Consider the following 23,962-nt stretch of genomic DNA (forward strand, 5'->3'; position numbering starts at 1 on the left):
GTGCTGGAACCTTTGGCTATTGCACTTTGTGAAGCTAACGATATTCAAGGAATTTCCATAAATGGGACTATTCATAAGATTTCCCTTTATGCTTATGATCTCTTAGTTTATGTTTCGAATCCTGAAGAATCTATACCTAGCTAATTGAAATTATTATATAAATTTGGAAAGTTTTCAGGATATAAATTAAACCTGCATAAAAGTGAATTATTTCCTTTAAATGATTCTGCTTTTATATATGATGATATTCCTTTTAAAGTTACGGATTCTTTTAAATATTTAGGTATTATCATCACTAAAAATTATGGAGACCTTTATAGAGCCAATTTAGTTCCCTTAGTGGATTTTATGAAGCAATTATTTTCTAGGTGGAATCCTCTTACACTTTCGTTAGTTGGTCGAATTCATGCAGTTAAAATGATGATCTTACCAAAATTTTTTATATGTATTTCAAAAATTCCTATTTTTTTTTAACTAAGAAGTTTTTTGATCAGGTTGACTCTATTATTTCATCTTTTGTTTGGAATAATAGAAGACCAAGAATTGGAAAATATCATTTACAAAAATTTAAAAAAGGATGGAGGTCTTGTTTTGCCTAATTTAAGAATGTATTATTAGGTGGTTAATATACGCTATGCGTGTTCTTGGTTATATTGGACTGATAAAAATGAACAACCACCATGGGTTGATCTGGAATTGAAAGTTGTGAAACAATTTTACTTAAGTTCATTATCAGGAGCTTCTTTACCTGTATAACTAGCCAAAATTTCTATTTTAAATATAAATCCTATGATTAAGCAGTCATTACAAATTTAGTACCAGTTTCCTAAGTTTTTTAATCTTAAAAAATTTAACCTTCTTTGTTTAATTTATCGAAACTATTTATTTAAACCTTCACTAGGTGATCCTACCTTTTCTCTTTGGAGGAATAAAGGAATTTATTCATTTATGGATCTGTTTCAAGAGGGCTGATTGATGTCCTTTGAGAAATTAGCAACTAAATACTCTCTTTCACATTCACACTTTTTGCAATATCTGCAGGTCAGACATTTTTTACAAGAATATTTAAGTAATTTTCCATATATACAAGATTCTGACCTGTTGGACATTATTTTAAAAATGAACCCTTTAGTGGAAGGTTTTATTGGGAAAAATTATAATTTACTATTACAACAGGATAATTATCCTCTATTTAAGATTAAGCAAGATTGGGAAAGAGAATTTAACATGACCTTGATAACAGAGGATTGGTTGCGAATTCTGAAGTTGATTAACTCTTCTTCGATTTGTGCTAGTCATTCTTTAATTCAATTTAAAATTGTACATCATTATTATTTGACAAAGGAGAAACTGTCTAAAATACTTCCTAATGTTAATAGTCAGTGTGATAGATGTAAAACTGAGATAGCTACATTGACACATATGTTTTGGTCATTTTCTGTATTGAAACAGTTTTGGAAATCTATTTTTTCTACAATTTCTAAAGCTTTAAAAATTAATTTACAACCTAATAAATAGACAGTTTTGTTTGGTATAATTCCTCAATATATTCATGGTATTTCTATATCAAACCAACATGTAATTGCATTTGTTACATTATTGGCCAGAAGGGCTATTTTATTAAAATGGAAAGATGCTTCTGCTCCCACTTTGATACAAGGGTTCTCTCAGGTGATGCTATGTCTCAGTTTGGAAAAAATCAGAAGTTGAACTTTTGATCCTCGATTTGACTTTGAGAAAAGGTGGGGCTCTTTTGCCTGCTACTATCATTTGATTTGAGTTAATTAAGATGGTCCCCTTCTGATTCTTGGGTAAATGGATTTGGTTGGCGGATTGATTTTTTTAAAAATGTAAGCTTGTATGGCATATAGCTCCGGGTTTGTGCTCCAAATGGGTTTCTATTTTTCTCGTGTTTTTTCTTAGAAGGGTTTTTTTTTGTTTGTTTTAGTTAGCAGGGGTTCTTTTTTCCTTCTTTCTTTTCTCCAAAAAAAAAGCTTTAACATTTTGTTTTTTCTTCTTATTATTATTATTGATATACTGTTTAGCTTGGCTAATAGTTTGACTCTTATTATACATATTGATATATTGACTTGATTATTTTAATGTATTTTTGTTGTCAATTTTCAAGAAATGAAATGAAAATGAGAATATATCTCATGAGGACAAGTTGGGCTTTTCTCTTTGGAGTGGAGGATGAAAGACGACTTGATAGAGATGTACAAGGTAAGAGGCATAGATTGAGTGGACAGTCAGAGACTTTTCCCTGGGGTGGAAAGAGGGCATAAGTTCAAGGAGATTGGATGGAAGTATATGGGGATGTTAGAGGTAGTTTTTTTTTAAACATTATAGTACATTATGTTTGGAATGAGCTGACAGGGGTGGTGACAGAGGCAGATAATTTGGGACATTTACCTGACACTTGGATCAGCACATGGATGAAAGAAAAATAGTTATGTAGGAGGGGAGGGGTACATTGACATTGGAGTAGGTTAAAGGGTCGGCACAACATCGTGAGCTGAGGGTTAGTACTGTGCTGTACTGTTCTATGTCCTGTTTAATATGGGGCACTACCCAATACGTTGAGGATAACTTTGAAAGTAGAAAACAAATGCAAGTCATGATTCATTACATAAATAAACACCAGTGATAATGCTAGCAGTATCATGACAGCTTCAGTCATAAAAATAAATTTCAATCATCGGAAGTTTGAAAACAAAGCAGAAATATCCTGAACAAAATGAACATCAGAAAAGGAAATAGAGATTGCACTATAGTGAACTCCATGTTGTCCGGAAGGCCTCTCTGTCATTCAACAGGTTCCCCATTCTGAAACTATCTGGAACACCTTGTACATTTGGCAGATCATGCTCCATGAAAGAGATTCTGCTGCCTCAAGCTAACAAGTTACAATCCAATTCAACTGGACACATTGTACTTCCAGAAAACTGAGTGCAGTCAACACTACTCAGGCATAAACACAGGAATGGCAACAGTTACATTTTGATTGCTATAAAGACTAATATCTAGGATTATCACCAATTGTGTGCACTGCAAAGCAAAACACGATGCATAATTACACATTAACCATATTTTAGTAAAATATTTCTTAGATCATGACTGTTGCTGACAAAGCTGGTCTTTATCTTCTGTATCTGATTGATCAAACCTAAGTGGCCATGGAGAACCAAATAAGAAGCAGTGGAGTTTGCTGTACCACTAACATTCAAGGAGATGCAAGGGGCAATTTTTTTTAAAAACAGAGTGACGGGTACCTTGAATGTGCTGCATGGTGTGGTAGTAGAGACAGACATTGTACATTGGAGACTTTTAAGAGACATTTATATAGGCAAATGTGTGGAATGTGTGGAAAATGGAAGGATACGGATATTGTGTAGGCAGGAGGGATTAGTTTAGTTAGCCATTCACCTGTCCCTGTGTTGTACTGTTCTATGAAATGCATTGTGGAAATTGAGCTATGATCACTGGCATTACGCTAATTGGTATGTTACTGTGCTGTCTCACACTGACCTGTCTATTCTCAGCCTTTTACATTGTCAAGGTGAGGACAAACAAGCTAGAACAGCATCTCATACCCACTTGGATAACCGACAAATTTCACATCATACAACATTGATAATAAATCTAATTCTGATGGCCTATAGATCAATGATACGAATGTTGAATTTTCCATTTCATTTAATCCACTCATAGAACATAGAAATCCACAGCACATTACAGGCGCTTCGGCCCACGATGTTGTACCAACCATGTAACCTACTCTTAGAAACTGCCTAGGATTTCCCTACTGCATAGCCCTCTATTTTTCTAAGCTCCATGTACCCAGCTCTTAAAAGACTCTAGTATATCCGCCTCCACCACCGTCGCAGGCAGCGCATTCCACACCCACCACTCTGTGCGTGGAAAAACTTACCCCTGACTTCCCTTTTGTACCTTCTTCTAAGCACTGTAAAACTGTGCCCTCTCATGTTGGCTATTTCAGCCCTGGCTATCCATACGTTCAATGCCTCTCATCATCCTATACACCTCTATCACGTCACCTCTCATCTGCCATCACTCCAAGGAGAAAAGGCTAAGTTCACTCGAACTATTCTCATAAGGTATGCTCTCCAATCCAGGCAACATCATTGTAAATCTCCTCTGCACTCTTTCTATAGTATCCATATCCTTCCTGTAATGAGGTGACCAGAACTGAACACAGTACTCCAAGTGGGTCTGACCAGGGTCTTCTAGAGCTGTAACATTACCTCACAGCTCTTGAACTCAATCCCATGGTTGATGAAGGCCAGCACACCATAGCCTTCTAAACAAAACTGTCAACCTATGCAGCAGCTTTGAGTGTCCTTTGGACATGGACCTCAAGATCTTGCTGATCCTCCACACTGCCAAAAGTCCTACCATTAATATTGTACTCTGTCTTCAAATTTGATGTACCAAAATGAACCACTTCCAACTTATCTGGGTTGAATTCCATCTGCCACTTCTCAGCTCAGATCTGCATCCTATCGATGTCACACTGCAACCTCTAACAACCCTCCAGATTATCCACAATATCCCCAACTTTTGCGTCATTAGCAAAGTTACTAACGCACCCTTCTATTTCTTCATCCAGGTCATTTATAAAAATCACAAAGAGGAAGGATCCCAGGACAGAACCCTGCAGAACACTACTGCTCACCATCCTCCATGCAGAATATGAACCATCTACAACCATCCTTTGCTTTCTATGGGCAAGCCAATTCAGGATCCACAAAGCAAGGTCTCCTTGGATCTCATGCCTCATTACTTTCTGAATGAGACTCACTTGGGGAAGCTTATCAAATACCTTACTGAAATCTATATCCACTACATCTACTGCTCTACCTTCATCACTGTATTTTGTTACAACCTCAAAGAATTTAATCAGGCTCGTAAGGCATGACCTGCCCTTGACAAAGCCATGCTGACTATCCTTAATCAGATTATGTCTCTCCAAATGCTCATAAATCCTGCCTCTCAGGATCTTCTCCAACAACTCGCCCACCACTGAAGTAAGACTCGCTGGTCTATAACTTCCTGGGTTATCTCTCCTCTTTTGCTTGAACAAGGGAACAACATTTGCATTCTTCCAATCCTCTGGTACTTCTCCTGTCTTTATTGATGATGCAAAGATCATTGCCAGAAGCTCAGCAATTTCTTCCTTCGCTTCCCACAGTAGCCTGAGGTATATCTCATCTGGTCCTGGCGACTTATCTAACTTAATACCTTTCAAAAGCTCCAAGTCATCCCCACAATTGCCAAGGTCTTTTTCACTGGTAAATACTGAAGCAAAGTATCCATTAAGTACCTCTGCTACCTCCTCTGGCTCGATGCATGTTTCCACTCTCACTCCTGATTGATCCAATCCTCACACAGCTAATCCTCTTGCTCTTCACATACTTGTAGAATGCCTTAGGGTTTTCCTTAATCCTGCTTGCCAAGGCCTTCTTATGATTTCCTAATTTCATTCTTCAGCTTCTTCCTTTACCTCCTCAGATGTTGCATGACCCAATGAGTTCTTCCAGTGGTTTATTTTTACTCCAGATTCTAGTTTCTGCAGTATCTTGTACCTCTTTGATACTATTCTCCTAAGTTTTGATGAAGGGTCTTTGACCTGAAACCTTAAAGGTTTCCCTTCACACAGAAACTGCTTGAAATCTTCCAGCATTTCTGTTTATGTTGCTCTGATTTTTAGCTTTGTCTTTGAATCTCCAACCTATGGCAAATGGCTATTAAATACCTCCAATATCCTGAATGTTTTGATACACAGAACAAAATCTTCCTTTACTCTTTTCATTTCCAACAATACAATACTAGTTTGTATAACTGTAATTGCAGCTTGTAATGTAACTCCTGGAATTTAAATATCAATCTGTTGAAGTCTACACTGCAGTCCCCACAAAGCTAATAACATCTTTCAAAAGGTGTGCTGTCTAGAATTTCACAATGCTTCATTCGTAGTGTAAACTGGGCTTTGCAAAGCTGCAGGACAAGACATACCAGTCTAATAATAATTACAAATGCCAGTATCTTGTTAGTCTTTGATTATTTTTACACCTGTGATAATTTAATAATGTACATGGTCTCCTGTGGTTTGATTATTGAGTTTTCGAATTTAGGAAAGCACACTTTTCTTGTCCCATTGATGTTCAATGTAGATGATCTAATATTTGACGGGTGGAGTGACATTTGCAAATTTCCAGTCTTCTGGAACTATTCCAGAATATAGTGATTCTTGAAGGATCATAACTAATGCTTCCCATGGTCTCTTCAGCCACCTCTTTCTAAACTCTAGGGTGTACACCATCTGGTCCAGGTGACTTATCTAACTTCAGACCTTTCAGTTTCCCAAGAACCTTCTCTCTAGTTATTGTAACTTCACACATTTTATATCCATGATACTTGGAACTTCCAGCATACTGCTAGTGTCTTCCACAGTGAAGACTGATGCAAATACTTATTCAGTTCATCCGCCATTTTATTGTCCCCCATTACTATCTCTCCAGCATTGTTTTCCAGCGATCCAACATCCACTCTTGCTCTCTTTTACACTTTATGTATCTGAAGAAACTTTTGGTATCCTCTTTAATGTTATTGGCTAGCTTACTTTCATTTTCCATCTGTATCTTCTTAATGACTTTTTAGTTGCCTTTTGTTTTTTTTAAAACAAACTTCCCAATCCTCTAACTTCTCACTAATTTTTGCTCTATTATTTGCCCTCTCTTTGGCTTTTATTTTGGCTTTGACTTCTTGTCTGCATTAGTTCCATCATGTTTCTTTTATAATACTTCCTCTTTAGGATGTATATATCCTATGCCAAATTGCTTCCAGAAATTCCAAAAATTGCTGCTCTGCAATCATCCCTGCCAATGTTCTTTTCCAATCAATTCTAATGAACACCTCTCTCATGGCTCTGTAGTTCCCTTTACTCCACTGTAATACTGATACATGTGAGTTTAGCTTCCTTCTCAAATTTTAGTGTGAATTTGATCATATTATGATCACTTTCCTCTAAGGGTTCTTTTACCTTAAGCCGTCTTATCAATTCTAGTTCATTGCGCAAAACTCAATCCAGAATAGCTTCTAGATCTTCTAGTGGGCTCAACCACGAGCTGCTCTAAAAAGCCATCTCATAGGCACTCTCGAGATTCCCCCTCCTATACCAACCTGATTTTCTCAATCTACCTGCATATTGTACTTATGTCAGGATGCTGCTCAGTGTTTAACACCATCGTTCCCACAGTCCTGCTTGATAAGCTACAACACCTGGGCCTCTGTACCTCCCTCTGCATCTTCGGCTTTCTAACCGGAAGACCACAATATATGTGAATTGGTAATAATACCTCCTCATCGCTGACGATTAACACTGGCGCACCTCAAGGGTGTGTGCTAAGCCCACTGTTCTACTCCCTCTATACCCATGACTATGTGTATAGCTCAAATGTAATCTATAAATTTGCTGATGACACAACCATTGCTGGTAGAATCTCAGATGGAGATAAGAGTGGTGTCACAGGAACAACCTTGTACTCAATGTCAGTAAGATGGAAGAGCCAATTGTGAACTTCAGGAAAGGCAAGACGAGGGAACACAAACCAATCCTCAGAGCGACCAGAAGTGGAGAGAGTAAGCAATTTCAAGTTCTTGGGTGTCAAGATTTCTGAGGATCTAACCTGGGCCTAACATATCGATGCAGCTTTAAAGGCAGCAAGACAGTGGCTATGTTTCATTAGAAGTTTGAAGAGATTAACAAAAATGGTCCCAGCACTGATTCCTGCAGCTCACCACTCGTCACAGGACTCGAGTCAGAATTTCTTAAATGTGCAAGAGGCATGGAATACTCACTAGCCTGGGAGATTCACAGAAAATATTCAAGAGTACAGCTATTCCACATCAGTTAATTAGAAAAATACAGAATTCAACTCCAGTTAGTAAAAACACAACAAATGAAAAGTTGAAAAGCAATGGACAGTGATGGGGAGATGATTGAATGGGAACCAGCTGCCAATGGAATCACAAAGGCTGAATGGTAAAGTGGGTGCTTGCAATTTTAATGAATGACATGCAAACTGGAATAATGTTCAATATGCCACAAGCTTGGATGTGACTCTATTGTTCACCTTTCCCTAACTTACACACCATTTTGTTTATCCTGCCCATTACTTGTAGATCAGTTAACTTAAATCTTGTGCACGTGTTTCCCCTTTTATTTAAACTATAATATGCACTGGCTCATTTTTCAACTTAGAAGGGTCCTCAACCAAAACAGATCTGCCCAAAACCTCCAGCATTTCTGCTTATGGAGCAAATCTCATGCCAACACTCATGACTAAGTAGCTTTCCAGAATCCAGCAGACAGCCAGTCATTAGCTGGTTGTTTGGCTGAGTAATAAAATCATCTTGATGGATTGTATTCCATTTCCTGCATCTTGCTTGAGATTTGCAGGAACACATTAAGTTAAAAAGAATCAAGAATTTTGAAAAGTCAAATAACAGGCTATAAAAAGTTGGATTGCCGAAATGCAACAATCACTTTGTAATTGGGTTAGAGCGTAAATACCATCCTGCATCATACGGAGGTGCCGACCTTGAATAAATTGGTTGTACTAGAACCTTGCATGTGACTAATCTAGTTTGCAAGACTAATTACAATGCAATATGGTGTTTTTAAAACACACGGGAGTCAACAGTATATTCCCTCTGGATAATATGGAGAGAATGCAAAATGGAAGTAGTAACATAACGAATAACAACAAGAACCTGAGGAAATGAATTGCAAAGTAATCCAGATGCCAGAAATCTAAGATAATAAGAGAATAATCTGGAAATACATTTTATAATAGTCATAAAACCTTGGCTCAGCCAAGTATAGCTGGGCTTGATTAAGTTACTCAGCAAGATCACTGGATGACTAATTCCTGGCAAGACTCCAGAGAGGAGCACAGAAGAAATTCCGCACACATTGCTGATAACTTCCAAAGAAAATATGATTACATTGCAAGAAAGGCAGATGGCTTTGGAAGCTTCCCCATAACTAAGGTCAGATTACAAGGGAGGTTTCTATTTATAAACATAGGTATAATGGATCAGCATTCATCGCCTGCTATTTCACTTCCATGTTTTGTATAGTCTCTTAAATTAATACACTTCTAATACATTCAGCATAGCAAGTGAAAAACCAGGGTAAATATTTTTCTTCTTAAGGCTGACGCTGTAGAATACTATATATAGTGATGAAATTGAGAATCAAGTCAGCATTTAAAAAGTCAGTCTGATAGGTGCTGCCCTGGGCAGGAGGTACAGGAGTCTTAGGTCCCACCAGGTTCAGTTATAATCTTACAACCATCAGGCTCCTGAACTGGAGTGGATAACTTCACTCACCTAATTTGTGAACTGGTTCTACAACTTCAAACACTCCACAACTCATTCCCCAATATTATTTATTTTGTTTTTCTTTTCATGTTTACAGAGTTTACTGACACAACCGATTGACAGATGACGCAATAGCCACTGCTCTACATACCATCCTTACACATCTGGAGAAGGAGGATGCTGTTCTTGGACTACAGTTCAGCATTTAACACCATAGTTCCATCTAGGCTCGACAAGAAGCTCAGAGACCTCGGCCTTGAACATGCATTGTACAGCTGGATCCTGGACTTCCTGTCAGATCACCAGCAGGTTGTAAGAGTGGGCTCCCTCACCTCCAACCCTCTGACTGTCAATACAGGAGCCCCTCAGGGCTGCGTACTGAGTCCCCCTCCTTTACTCCCTGTATACCCATGACTGTATTGCCACCCACAGCTCCAATCTGTTAACTAGATTTGCCAACAACACTACATTGATTGGCCTTATCTCAAACAATAATGAGGTGGCCTACAGGGATGGCAGAATGGCAGGCAGTGACTAGTGGGGTACCGCAAGGCTCAGTGCTGGGACCCCAGTTGTTTACAATATATATTAATGATTTGGATGAGGGAATTAAATGCAGCATCTCCAAGTTTGCAGATGACACAAAGCTGGGCGGCAGTGTTAGCTGTGAGGAGGATGCTAAGAGGATGCAGGGTGACTTGGATAGGTTAGGTGAGTGGGCAAATTCATGGCAGATGCAATTTAATGTGGATAAATGTGAAGTTATCCACTTGGTGGCAAAAACAGAAAAACAGATTATTATCTGAATGGTGGCCGATTAGGAAAAGGGGAGGTGCAATGAGCCCTGGGTGTCATTATACACCAGTCATTGAAAGTGGGCATGCAGGTACAGCAAGCGGTGAAAAAGGCGAACGGTATGCTGGCATTTATAGCGAGAGGATTCGAGTACAGGAGCAGGGAGGTACTACTGCAGTTGTACAGGGCCTTGGTGAGACCACACCTGGAGTATTGTGTGCAGTTTTGGTCCCCTAATCTGAGGAAAGACATTCTTGCCATAGAGGGAGTACAAAGAAGGTTCACCAGATTGATTCCTGGGATGGCAGGACTTTCATATGATGAAAGACTGGATGAACTGGGCTTATACTCGTTGGAATTTAGAAGATTGGGGGGGATCTGATTGAAACGTATAAAATCCTAAAGGGATTGGACAGGCTAGATGCAGGAAGATTGTTCCCGATGTTGGGGAAGTCCAGAACGAGGGGTCACAGTTTGAGGATAAAGGGGAAGCCTTTTAGGACCAAGATTAGGAAAAACTTCTTCACACACAGAGTGGTGAATCTGTGGAATTCTCTGCCACAGGAAACAGTTGAAGCCAGTTCATTGGCTATATTTAAGAGGGAGTTAGATATGGCCCTTGTGGCTAAAAGGATCAGGGGGTATGGAGGGAAGGCTGGTGCAGGGTTCTGAGTTGGATGATCAGCCATGATCATACTGAATGGCGGTGCAGGCTCGAAGGGCCGAATGGCCTACTCCTGCACCTATTTTCTATGTTTCTATGTTTCTATGTAAGAAGTCATCTCTCTGACACAGTGGTGTCAAGAAAACAACCTCTTCCTCAATGTTGCAAAAACAAAGGAGCTGATTGTGGATTACAAGAGTAATGGAGACAGGCTAATCCCTATTGACATCAATGGATCTGGGGCTGAGGGGGTAAACAGCTTCAAGTTCCTTGGCATCCACATCACCGAGGACTTCACGTGATCTGTACACACCAGCTGTGTGGTGAAAAAGGTACAACAGCACCTCTTTCACCTCAGACGGTTGAGGAAGTTTGGTATGGGCTGCCAAATCCTTTCTACAGGGGCACAACTGAGAGCATCCTGACTGGCTGCATCACTGCCTGGTATGGGAACTGTATCTCCCTTAGTCGCAGGACTCTGTAGAGAGCGGTACGGACAGCCCAGCACATCTGTAGTTTGAATTTCCCATGATTCAGGATATTTACAAGGACAGGTGTGTAAAACGGGCCCGTAGGATCATTGGGGATCCAAACCACTCCAATCACAATCTATTCCAGCTGCTACCATCCAGGAGGCGGTACCGCAGCACAAAAGCCAGGACCAACAGGCTCCGGGACAGTTTCTTCTACCAGGCCACCAGACTGATGAACTCATGCTGACTTGAGTGTACTCTCATTGACTGTTCTATTTATTATAATTATAAATTACTATGATTGAACATGGCACATTTAGATGGAGACGTAACGCAAAGATTTTTACTCCTTATGTTTGTGAAGGATGTAAGAAATAAAGTCAATTCAATTCAAATTCAGGTGTTGCACTTTGGGAGATCAATATAAAGGGAAAATACACTATTAATGGCAAGACAGTATTGATGTACAGAGGGATCTTGGGGCTGAAAGTCTACAGCTCCCTGAAAGTGACTGCATCGGTTGACAGGGTGGCAAAGAAGGCATTTGGCATACTTGCTTTTAACAGTCAAGGCACTAAATTCCAGAAGTTATGTTGCAGCTTTATTAAACACTAGTTAGGCTGCTTCTGGAGTAACGTATTCAATTCTTGTCACCCCATTATAGGAAGGATGTGCAGAAGAGGTTTGTCAGGATGCTGCTTTGATTAGAGAGCAAGCACGATAAGGAGAGGTTGGACAAACTTAGGTTGTTTACTCTGGAGTAACAGGACACTGAGAGGAGAAAGAGAAACGTAAAAAGAGAGCAAAGCCAATATCTTTTTTCCAGGACATGTATTTAAGGTCAGGGAGGCAAGTTGTTTTTTTCCCTCATTCACAGAGTGTAGTGGGTGCCTCGAATGCTCTGCCAGGGTTAGTAGTGGAGGTAAATATGATAGCAGCATTTAAGACACTCTCAGATAGACAGATGAATAAGCATATAATGGAGGGATAAGAACACTGTATAGGCAGAAGGGATTAGTTTAGTTAGTTAATAATTTAATTTCTAAATTAACTAGTTCAGCACAATATCATGGGACAAAAGGCCTGTACTGTTCTATGTTCCGTAAACATGAGCTGAAGGGCCAGCTCCTGTCCTGAACTGTATTATGTTCTAAATAATATGACACCTTGTATTCTGATGGCTATACCTGATGTCATGAATATTGATTTCTCTTTCTAGTAATAAATGTTTCCATCCCCTTCGCTCTTCTTCTATTCTCCACTCTGGCCTTTTACCTCTTCTCAGCTGCCCCAGGTCCCCTCCTCCGTTCCTTTCTCCTATGGTCCACTCTACTCTCCTATCATATTTCTTCTTCTCCAGCCCTTTACCTTTCCAACCTAACTGGCTTAATCTTCTAGTTATTCTCCTCCCCCTTCCCTTTCCCTTTTTATTCTGGCATCTTCCCCCCTCCTTTTCTGTCCTGAACAGGGTCGCAGCCTGAAACGTTGACTGTTTATTCCTTTCCATAGATGCCGCCTGACCTGCTGAGTATCTCCAGTATTTTGCATGTTGCTCTGGATTTCCAGCACCTGCAGAATTTCTAATGCTTATATTAAATAGGTGTTTGTGATTGGAAGGCTGTTACCATTAGGTTCTATTCAGGGCTCAGGATCCAGTCCCTAGCTTTATGCACAATATTTTAACGACCTAGTCTCAAATGTAAGGACCATTGTAAAAAAAATTTGGCTGTGAGATTAACTATGAGGAAGAAAAACTGAATGTCGTTAGACATAACTATCTGGTCTATTGTAGCAAATAGAATTCATTCAGAGAAATGTGAATTAATCTATTTGGGAGGTGCAACAAGGCAAGAGAATACACAGCAAATGGAAGGATTCTAAGAGGTATAGGAGTACAGATACACAACTACACAAATCCTTAAAGCTAACAGGACAGGTTAATAAAGGGTTAAAAAAGTCAAATAGGGTGTTTTCCTTTAATGGTCTTGGCCAGAGATTATGCCAGAATAATAAACAACACTAGTTAGAGTACAGCTTGAGCACTGCATATAGCTCTGGTCATCACATTACAGAAAAGATGCTATAGAACAAAGGTGCAGCGGAGATTTATTAGTATGCTACCAGGACTAAAGATTTAGCTAGCAGGTGTACTGAATATTCTGTGGTTCTTTCTCCTGGAGTAGAGGAAACTGAAGGAAATTTCATTTGTGTATACCGTTATGAGGGGCCTTGATATGTAAACAGGGAGGATATATTTTTCTGAGCAAAGTGGTTAAAAACTAGAAGGTATAGATTTGAAATAATTGCAGAAAAGATTAGATGAAGTATTTTTCACACCCAGAGTTATAGGGACTGGAACTGACTTTCAAGAAAATTTATAGTGACAGAAATCTATATCCCATTTAAAAAGTGCTTGGATGCATACGTGCAGATCTTTGATCTCGAGGGCTATGGATCAATGCTAGAAGGCAGGAAAGGGTTGGGTAACCTTTCACAACTGACAGGGACATAACGGGCTTCCTTCTGTCATATTTTTTTCTGCAGTTCCAGGAAAACCCTCTGGAAGTCCACACAAACTTTTGTTTAAATAATTGTGTAGGATGTGGGTACTGCTGGCTAGGCCAGCATCCACTGCCTATTCCCAATTTCCCCTAAGTTTGTTACGGCAACTAAGAGGTAGATATTCTCTTGTCTTAATTGTCACAAAAAAATATGCTGTACACTGAGCACCAGTTCACACAATACCATGTCTCAATGTTTTTGAAAATAGAGAAGTGCCATAAGTGAACACTTCCTCGTCACCCACATTTTAATCAAATGTGTTTAAATAAGCGTGTCTACAATGTATGACTGGGAACACCAGATAAATCACATTGTCAAATTCGCCAATGACATGACAGTGTTGGAGCTCATTACCACCAACAATGAGACTGCCTACAAAGAGAAGATGGAAGAGCTCGAAGCCTGGTGCCATGCAAATAACCTTAACGTCATCAAGAAAGGAGATGGTTCATGACTTCAGGAGAACTTGCAGCACTCACATACCCCTTTACATCGGCAGCACAGCAGTGGAAGCTGCAAATAGTTCAAACACAGATAAGCTTACATGGTCCCAGAACACATCATATAGTCAAGAAAGCTCATAACTGCCACTACTTGCTGAAGAGTGCTGGAGCTAGTACATCCATATTCATATCATTCTACAGAGGCACAGTGGAGAGTATCCTGACGAGATGCATCACTCTTTGGTGAAGAAACTGAACTACAGAAGACAGGAAGGCTCTCAAAACTGCTCAACGCATCACCAGTGCCAGCCTACCCGCCATATATACAGAAAGGTGTCAGAAAAGGGCCAATAACATCATGAAGGATCCCACTCACCCTGATCATGGCCTGTCTATCCTACTCCCATCAGGAAGGAGGCTATGCAGCATCCATGCCAGGACTACCAGATTCAAAAATGGATGAATATGAGGTGTTGCTCTTCCAACAACCCAAGTGTGGCCGCATCACAACAGTGGTGGAGGCCATGGATGACCTCCAACCTAAGCATGGCCTCATCTACTGTCGCGATGAGACCACTCTTGGATTAGAGGAACACCACCTTATATTCTGTTTGGGTAGCCTCCAGCCTGATGGCATGAACATCGATTTTTTAAACTTCCGATAATGCCCCCAACACTCAACCTCCTTCACCATTTCCCATCCCATTTTCCCTCTCTCACCTTATCCTTTTTCCCGCCCATCGCCTCCCTCTGGTGCTCCTCTCCCTTTTTTTCTTCCATGGTCTTCTGTCTCTTTCACCAATCAACTTCCCAGCTCTTTATTTCATCCCTCCCTCTTCAGGTTTCACCTATCACCTTGTGTTCCTCTCTCCCCTCCCCCCACCTTTTAAATCTACTCCTCCACTTTTTTCTCCAGTCCCGATGAAGGATTTCAGCCCAAAACATTGACTGTACTTTTTTCCACAGATCCTGCCTGGCCTGCTGAATTCCTCCAGCATTTTGTATGTTTTGCTCGGATTTCCAGCAAGTGCAGATTTTCTCATTCGTTCTCCGCATCTCTGTTTAAATGGACGCCTCTCTATCCTGAGGCTGTGCTGTCTTGTCCTAGACTCCCCCACCATGGGAAACATCCTTTCCACATCTACTGTCTAGGCCTTTCAACATTCAAAATGTTTTAATGAGATTTCCCCCCAACCTTCTAAATTCCAGCAAGTACAAACCTAGTGCCATCAAACATTCCTCATATGATAACCTTTTCATTCTTGGAATCATCCTTGTGAACCTCCTCTGAACCTTCAATGCCAGCACATCTTTTCTTAGATGAGAAGCCCAAAATTGTGCACAGTACTCAAGGTCTTATAAGGCCTCATCACAGCATTATAAAACCTCAGCATCACAACCCCACTCTTATATTTTAGACCTCTTGAAATGCATGCTAACATTGCATTTGCTTTTCTTAGCACTGACTCAGGCTACGTCCACACTAGACTGGATACTTTTGAAAACGCCGGTTTTGCGTAAAAACGATAGACGTCCACACCAGGCGTTTTTGAAAATACTTCCATCCACATTAAAACGGGTATTTGGGCGAATCTCCTCCTACTGGGTATGTGCAGGACACATCTACAGAAAACAAGTGAAGAGGAAACCGTATACTTGGTGCGCGTTTGTCCAGTTACAGACTAGAAAAAACTTAAAAGGAAATTGCCAAATGACGGACAGCTGTTGGCTCTCGCGCAGGAGGACATGGAACTAAAAAAACAAATACTGCAGCGTATGGAGGCAACTGACAGGGAGTTCACGGACAGTATGACCCAGCTGATGACAAACATCAAACTGACTAACTCTGTTGCAGAGGGATTTGCAATGATGAGGAATATGATGGCTCCCCCCCAGTACTTTTCACCACCACAATACCAGCCTCACAGCCACTACAATAGCTACACATACAAACACACGGACCCCCGGGTGGCCCCACCAACATCTTCCCCACTCCCACAGAGGGGTCACCCTGGAAACCTTTCCTATAGCCATAGTCTCTTCACTGATGAAAGGGACGACAGGTTTTTCAAAACCTTCAGTTACCCCGTACACACTACAACGCCCATCCGGCATTTTCAGATTTAAACACTCTGGAGAGCGTTTTAGAATAGCTCCGTTTTCGGGGGAGGAAAATGCCGTTTCAGTGTTGAAGGAGGGTCAAAACGAAGAGAAAAAGCTTCGGTTACAGACGTATCCAGTCTAATGTGGACGCAGCCTCAGTCAGCAAGTTAACCTTTAGGATGTTCTGCACAAGGACTCTCAAGTCCCTTTGTATCCCAGATTTTTGGATTTTCTTCACACTTAGAAAATACAGGTTTGTAACCCGATAGTTAAATATACCTTACGTATTTGGTTTCAATTCCAAAAATTTTTTGATTTTAATCAATTTAGACAACATATTCTTTTCCCCCTCTTCCACGGACCGTGCTTTTCAAATTTGGAAGACTAATGGTATTTCACGGTTTTTGGATTTATTTTTAGATGGTTCCCTTATGTCTCTTGAACAATTATCTAATAAATATAACTTACCAAGAATACATTTTTTTAGATATCTCCAAGTTAGAAATTTCCTAAGTACTATACTCTCTTCTTTTCCAACGTTACCTCCTACATATATTTTAGATACTATAATTAACCTTAATCCATGTCAGAAAGGTGTAACGGCTATTATTTATAATGCTATTATGAAACTTAGGAAAGCTCCATTCGATAAGATTAGGTCAGATTGGGAAAAGGAATTGGGCTTTATCATTTCGGCGGATGACTGGGTGCATATTTTACAACTAGTCAATACTTCCTCTATCTGTTCCAAACATTCCCTAATTCAATTTAAAGTTGTCCATAGAGCACATATGTCCAAAGATAAATTAGTTCATTTTTATTCTCATATTAACCCTCTTTGTGACAGATGTCATGGGGAGATAGCCTCCTTAACTCATATGTTTTGGTCCTGTCCTACTCTGGAAACTTTTTGGAAAGACATTTTTAATATTATTTCAAAGGTATTGAATATAGCTATCTCTCCCCATCCTATTACTGCTATCTTTGGATTACCTAAAATTTCCAGTAATCTTTCTCCTTCAGCCTGTAGAATGATTGCATTTCTTACTTTAATGGCGAAAAGATGTATTTTACAACATTGGAAGGAGACTAATGTTCCAACTATGTTCTTTTGGTTTTCCCAGACGATACTATATTTAAATTTGGAGAAAATTAGAAGTAATCTTTATGATTCTTCAGCTAAATTTGAACAGACCTGGAGATCTTTTATTCAACATTTTCATTTAATGTAATTTTTTTTCTCTCTCTGTCCATATTTACATTCCCTTCTTGCTTTTTAACTGTTTTTAAATGGAGGTCGGGTTTGAGGACGTGATTGTTTTAAGTTGTTTAACTCTACTTGATTCCTAGTTAGCCCATTGCTTTGCTTTGCTTTTTAGATTAGTTGCACGGTGGGTTTTTTCTTTTCCTTATTGATATGTATGAAAATTAGTATACTATTATATTACCTATTATTTTATTTTATTATTTTATATCTAAACTGCACTGTTTGTACTAATTTTATTTTGTGTATTAATATCTTTTGTAAAGTTATATTGCAACAGTGTATTAGTGCCTATATAGTTTACCTTTTGTGTACTAATTTAATAAAAAGATTTAAAAAGAAAACAGTATGTCTTTGGACTATGGGAGGAAACTGAAGCACCTGGATGAAACTCAAATGGTCATGGGGAGAACATGCAAACTCCTTACAGACGGCACTGGAAATGAAATCTGACACTCCAAGCTGTAATAGCTCTGCCAGAGATGGTCAATCGGTCCATTAAATTTTACTTTGAACTTTCTAGTCCGTTCTGCTTCTTTGTGGAGCAATTCAGTCAGGTAAATTCATTGCTCTTATTAAATGTGCAATTTAAAGTAAAATTATATATTCAAATTTACATTCAGAATCCGTGATAGATTAAAAGTCTGAAAAAAAATGAATAGGCAGAGGCAGTTCTGAGCACCTGCTAGATTTGGGCAGTTAGCCTACACAACCCGTTTTATCTGTCCCTGCAAACCCAACAATGAATTGTACATCAAAATCACTCCCTAGATCACATGCATTTTATTTAATGATACATTAGGAAAAGCACATTTCAATGGACCTTATTAACTGAATGTTTATTAGCTGATTGAAGTGGAAGATATTAAAGGCACGAGGCACACACAGGACACCACAGATCAGCCAAGTGTTGGAAAAAAAAGAATAAACACAAATGACTCTGCAGATGTTGGAAATCTTGAGTAAAGCACATAAAATACTGGAAAAACTCAGCAGGCCAGGCAGCATATATGGAAGGGAATAAGCATTCAACATTTTGGGCTGAGACCCTTCATTAGGACTGGAAAAGAAGGGAATAAAGAAGCCAGAATAAGGTGAGGGCATGAGAAGGAGTACAAGCTGGCAGGTGTTAGGTGAGACCAGGTGAGGGGGGAAGGTGGAAGGAAGGAAGAAGCTAGGAGGAATAGGTAAAAGATGCAAAGGCCTTAAGAAAGAATATAATATGAGAGGAGAGTGAACCATGGAAGAAAGGGAAGGAGGAGAGGAACCAGAGGGAGATGATGTGAGCTGATAGATTCGCAGGAGGGAGATCATAGGGGAGGAAAGAGTGGATAAAGAATTACACAGAGAACGAGCTCTATGGAAAGTGGATGGGGGGGGGTGGAGGAGGGTAGGCTGTGCTTAGTAGTATGATCCTGTTGAAGATGGTGTAAGTTACAGAGCATCATGTACTGGATAGTTGGATATGGAGGCTCATGGGGTGGTGGGTAAGAACAAAGGGAACCCTATCTCTGTTATTATAGTAGGAGGATCAGTTGAAGGTAGATATGCAGGAAATAGACGAGATGTGGCTGAGGACAGTATTATTAATGCTGGAAGGGAAACCCATTCTATGAAAAAGGAGAACCTTTCAGATGTCCTAGAATGGAAAGCCTTATCTTGAGAACAGATGCACCGGAGAGCATGGAACTGAGAGAAGATAATAGCACTTTTACAAGTGAGACAGTGATAGTTAGAATAGTTGAGGTAACCATTAAGGGTCAGTAGGTTTGTAAGATGTCAGTACATAGTCTGTCTCCAGAGATATAGAAAAAGAGGAGAGTGGTGTCAGAGATATGACATAAAACAGGAGCAGAATTAGGACATTTGGCCCATTGAGTCTGCTCTGCCATTCAATCAGGGCTTATCCTTCTTTTTACCCTCCTCAGCCCCACTCCCCATAACATTTAATGCCGTAGTCAATCACAAACCTATCAATCTCCGCCTTAATTACACCTAACAACCTGGCCTCCACAGCTGGCTGAAGAAATTAGATGGACACCCTCTATCCTGAGGCTGTGCCCTCTTGTCCTAGACTCCTCCACCATAGGAAACATCCTTTCCACATCTACTGTCTCGGCCTTTCAACATTCAAAAGGTTTCAGTGAGATCCCCCTTCATCCTTCATAACAGGTGGATCAAGTAAATTTGAGAGTAGAATGGAAGTTAGAGGCACAGTTGATGAAGTCGTTGAGTACAGCATGGGTGCAGGAAACAGCAGCAATGCAGTTGTCAATGTAACAGAGAAAGTGTTAGGGAGTATTTCAAGAGCTTGGGTATTACAGTAATTTCAGTTGTGATCAATATATTTTTCTCAAGTGAGACATATTAAACAAGGTGGAGCAAAAAACAGGTGATTGAACTATAATTTAAATGAATAACAGATCAGCGCTGAGCAAGAGAAAGCTTACCCATGCTTCTAAGATTTAAAAACAAAACACAAATCCAAATTAGCATGATAATAAACTATTCCAAAACAGACAACCTGTTGATGTGAAAAGGTCAAGCAAAAATTAGGACAACATAAACACGAATTTCAACATTCACAACCATGCTCCAGTTACCAAGATAACCCAGACTGGAGCAAAATTATGCATTATTACTATGAGAGATACTTTGTCATAGGTTTCACTATCACAGCATAAGCATCCATATGGAATACTTGTCAAATGGTCTGGAAAGCAGCAAAGTATTTGCAATGGATCCACATTCTATTAGTTGTCAGTGTTCAGTTGGTCATTTGCCACACTGGAAAACGAGAACTGTTATAACCATCTTGAAGGACAATTTTTTTAAAAGAACAGTTGGTGTCGAGAATGAGTTGCCAGTCAGGTGGAGGAGGTGGGAACTATAACATTCAAAATTCATCTGGACAGATAATTAAATAAGCACAACAAAGACGGATATGGAATTAATGCAGGCATGATAGCTGGTATTTCTGAAGGGCCTGTTTATATGCTGTACAATTCTATGACCCCGTAAATCTCTTGAACGGCACTGGAGAGAGTCTAGAGGTGGCTCATCAGAATGAAAGGATTAACAAATGAGGAGCGTCTAATGGCTCTGGGCTTGTACTCACTAGAGTTTAGAAGAATGACGGGGAGATATCATTGAAACTTATCAAATATTGAAAGGCCTAGATACAGTGAAAGTGGAGAGGATGTTTCCTATAGTGGAAGGGTTTATGACCAGAAGGCACAGTCTCAAGAAAGAGGGATATCCATTTAGAACAGAGATGAGGAGGAATTTCTTTAGCCAGAGGATGATAAATCTAGGGAATTTATTGCCCCAGACAGCCATAGAGGCCAAGACATCGGTATACTTAAAGTGGAGGTTGAAAGGTTCTTGTTTAGAATTTTTTTATATTCGAGTAGGACAGAGTTGCTGAGAGATTCAAGTTTGACTTGGATATATTTATTCCTTGACAAAATAAAGGGCCTGTTTTCTATTCTGTATGACTCTAGGAAACAGCTGAAAAATCTCCAGGAAATAACCTCCTAGTCAAAACACTTCACATTAGTCTGAAACATTTATCTTAGTATTGATAAGTGGGAGGACTAGAAACGGAACAAAATCTACAAGAAGCATGAAGATAATTGCTGGGGTTGTCTGACGGGTTCCTGTGGGTGGATGAGGGAGGTGTTGCTTAATGAAACTAATAATAGTCATTGGGTTCTGTTCAATTTATGGTTTAAAAGACAGTGAATGCCAGGTAACATGGCCAAATTGCAGCTCAGCTGGTGTGAATGCAGTATTGCTGTCAAACTTTGACAAATTCTGATGTGGCCAGCCTTGCAGAGGGCGGTTAGGGGAGCAGAGAAGGTTATTGGGGTCTCCCTACCTTCTGACCAAGACCTCTTTCAGGGTCGATGCCTCCAGAAGACACGGTACATCATTAAACACCCCTCACACCCTCTCCATGAACTGTTTGTTCTTCTGCCATCAGACAAACGTTACAGGAGCATCAAAACTAAAACCACAAGGCTACTAAACAGCTTCATCCCACAGGCAGTCAGACTGCTAAATAGCTGCTCCACCTGACTCTGCTTTGGACAATTTTAACTTGCACTGGACACTTATAACTGATTTTAACTGACATGTGGCTGTTGTGTTTTACTATTTATTGTTATGTTTATTATTTAGTGTTGCATTTGTTATGTTATGATTGCACTGCCCCTGAGAATCGCTGTCTCATTCTGCCCTGCAGAGCTGATTTATGGTTCGAATGACAATAAAGTTTTTTGAATCTTGAATCTTGAAACTATCACCAATAATGTACACAAAGCTAATCCAGGGGATGGTGTGGGTAGAATGGTAGCAAACAGTTAGGAAGAATATACCCAAGTCAACGGAACAATTTCCCTTGCTTTACAAACAGAGTCAGTGTTATGTAACAAATGATACTTGGGAGTGACAGGAATGCTGCACATAGACTGCTACTCACACAACAAAAGCTTCTTTTTAAATGAACATGTGAATTTTGCAGATTTAAACCTTTTATTGTATTGACTAAAATCAGAACATACCAAACAATCCTCAAATTGCGTTAAAGAAAAATCTGGCTGACAACCTTTGCCTGACTGAAACTTCATTGTCTGGCTCTACCATCTACCTGCCCAAATCCACCGTGTAGGAAATCTCTTCAAATTATAATTTGGCTTGACCTCTACTCCTCAGGCACTTCTCCCAACTTTGAGAATCTCATTTGGTTTCACTTCTCTCTGTGAATTTAAAATTCTCTGGCACTCATCCAAGTCCCATAAACATTTTCTCAATAAGATATTTTTACTCCTTTCCACCCTCAGATGCTATTTTGCATTCAGAAAGATTTCAATCTCCATTATACTCGCCCTTTAGGAATTCATTAGTATCTTAGCCAATTTCTTCTTCCTCATCGTGCAAGCTGTTTGCATATAAACATTCTAGATGAAGGCTCCTGATACGAAACATCGTCTACAGATGCTGCCTGGCTTGCAGAGTCCCTCTAGCACAGGGATTCCCAACCTGAAGTCTTTGGAATCCTCAGAAAATAGTAAGGGTGAGTTGCATAAAAAAGATTGAGAATCCTTTCTCTAGCAGTTTGGTCCTTTGCTATAAACACTTCTCTTAACATTGCCAAAGATGTGAAATACTTTGACTATTTCCTTGTAATGCTCTCCTCCTTAGCCCACTCATCTCCCTTGACTTCCCAAGGAAGTAACTTCTTTTTTTAAACAATTCATTTTCAAAATTGGGGGACTGGGATGAGCCAAGCAGAGCTGGCAGCACTGAACAGCCTCACTCACTGAGCTGGTGAGGCTGGGTGGTAGCAGCTCTTCCTATGCCTGTCCATTCTCGAGGTACAACTGTTTCTGCAGTTCTCCCACACAAACTGTTTCTGTTCATTTCCAAGTTATCAAAAATTCAGGCTATGAACAAATCTCAAAACGGAAGGAATCCTGCCATAACTTGGGGACTACCTGCATTTATATATTTGCATTTAACCCCTCATCTCTTCACCCCACCAACTCTACACTAGTTTCTTTGCTTTTCCAGTTCTGACCTCATTTTCACTCATTTTAATCACTCCCCTATCATTACCCATGACTGTAACCTGTTAGTCTCCCAAATACCTTCCCACTTTCCTTCATCACTCCCTTGAGTGTTGCTCCTTTCTTTATTGGTCCTGTTCTATTTACAGGACTATGCCAGTTTTTGTTTAATTCTTGTTTTATTATCGAGGATGGTGAAGGCAACTGTTCTCACAGCATTTAAATCCAATTGAGAAGAACATCTGAACCCCAGCACACCGAAGCTACAGACCAAGTGCTGGAAAACGGAGACTAGTATAAATACTAACTGGATAGTATAGATAGTAACTGGGCGGCTGTCACGGACCGGGTGGGCCGATGAGCTAATTTCCCTACTGATGCTATTACAACTTAAACTACTTTTCAAAAATGACATTGAACATGTTTTGAAAATCCTGCTCCTGCTTGCATGGCGGTAAAAACTATTAATTTGCAACCCGCACACTGTTGTAATGGGAACCTGCGCATTCCCCAATGCAAAGTCGATTCTGATTCTCTTGAGTTGACATTACCGAGCCCGAATGTGCTTCTGCAGGGGTGAGGGACCCTGCCTCTTCCCGCCTGCCCGGCACGACAACCACCCAGACCGATCTCCGGGGAGAGGGAAGAAAGGAGGGGATAGAGCCCACATCGCTTCATAA

The 23,962-nt window shown here is 40.0% G+C and overlaps 1 protein-coding gene and 1 long non-coding RNA gene across 5 annotated transcripts in view; one reads left to right on the plus strand and one right to left on the minus strand.

Moving 5' to 3' along the window:
• The window catches only part of LOC134352186 (uncharacterized), a 28,770-nt gene extending 4,818 nt beyond the window's left edge, over positions 1-23,952 (plus strand). The window contains exons 2-3 of the long non-coding RNA XR_010019358.1: positions 2,129-2,223; positions 4,631-23,952. This is a non-coding gene — a long non-coding RNA (uncharacterized LOC134352186). The remainder of the gene's footprint in view (positions 1-2,128; positions 2,224-4,630) is intronic.
• The window catches only part of tbc1d24 (TBC1 domain family, member 24), an 83,598-nt gene that overhangs the window by 59,087 nt on the left and 549 nt on the right, over positions 1-23,962 (minus strand). The window lies entirely within an intron of this gene.

Source organism: Mobula hypostoma, chromosome 9 (genome assembly GCF_963921235.1).
Source record: "Mobula hypostoma chromosome 9, sMobHyp1.1, whole genome shotgun sequence".
Classification (NCBI taxonomy): domain Eukaryota; kingdom Metazoa; phylum Chordata; class Chondrichthyes; order Myliobatiformes; family Myliobatidae; genus Mobula; species Mobula hypostoma.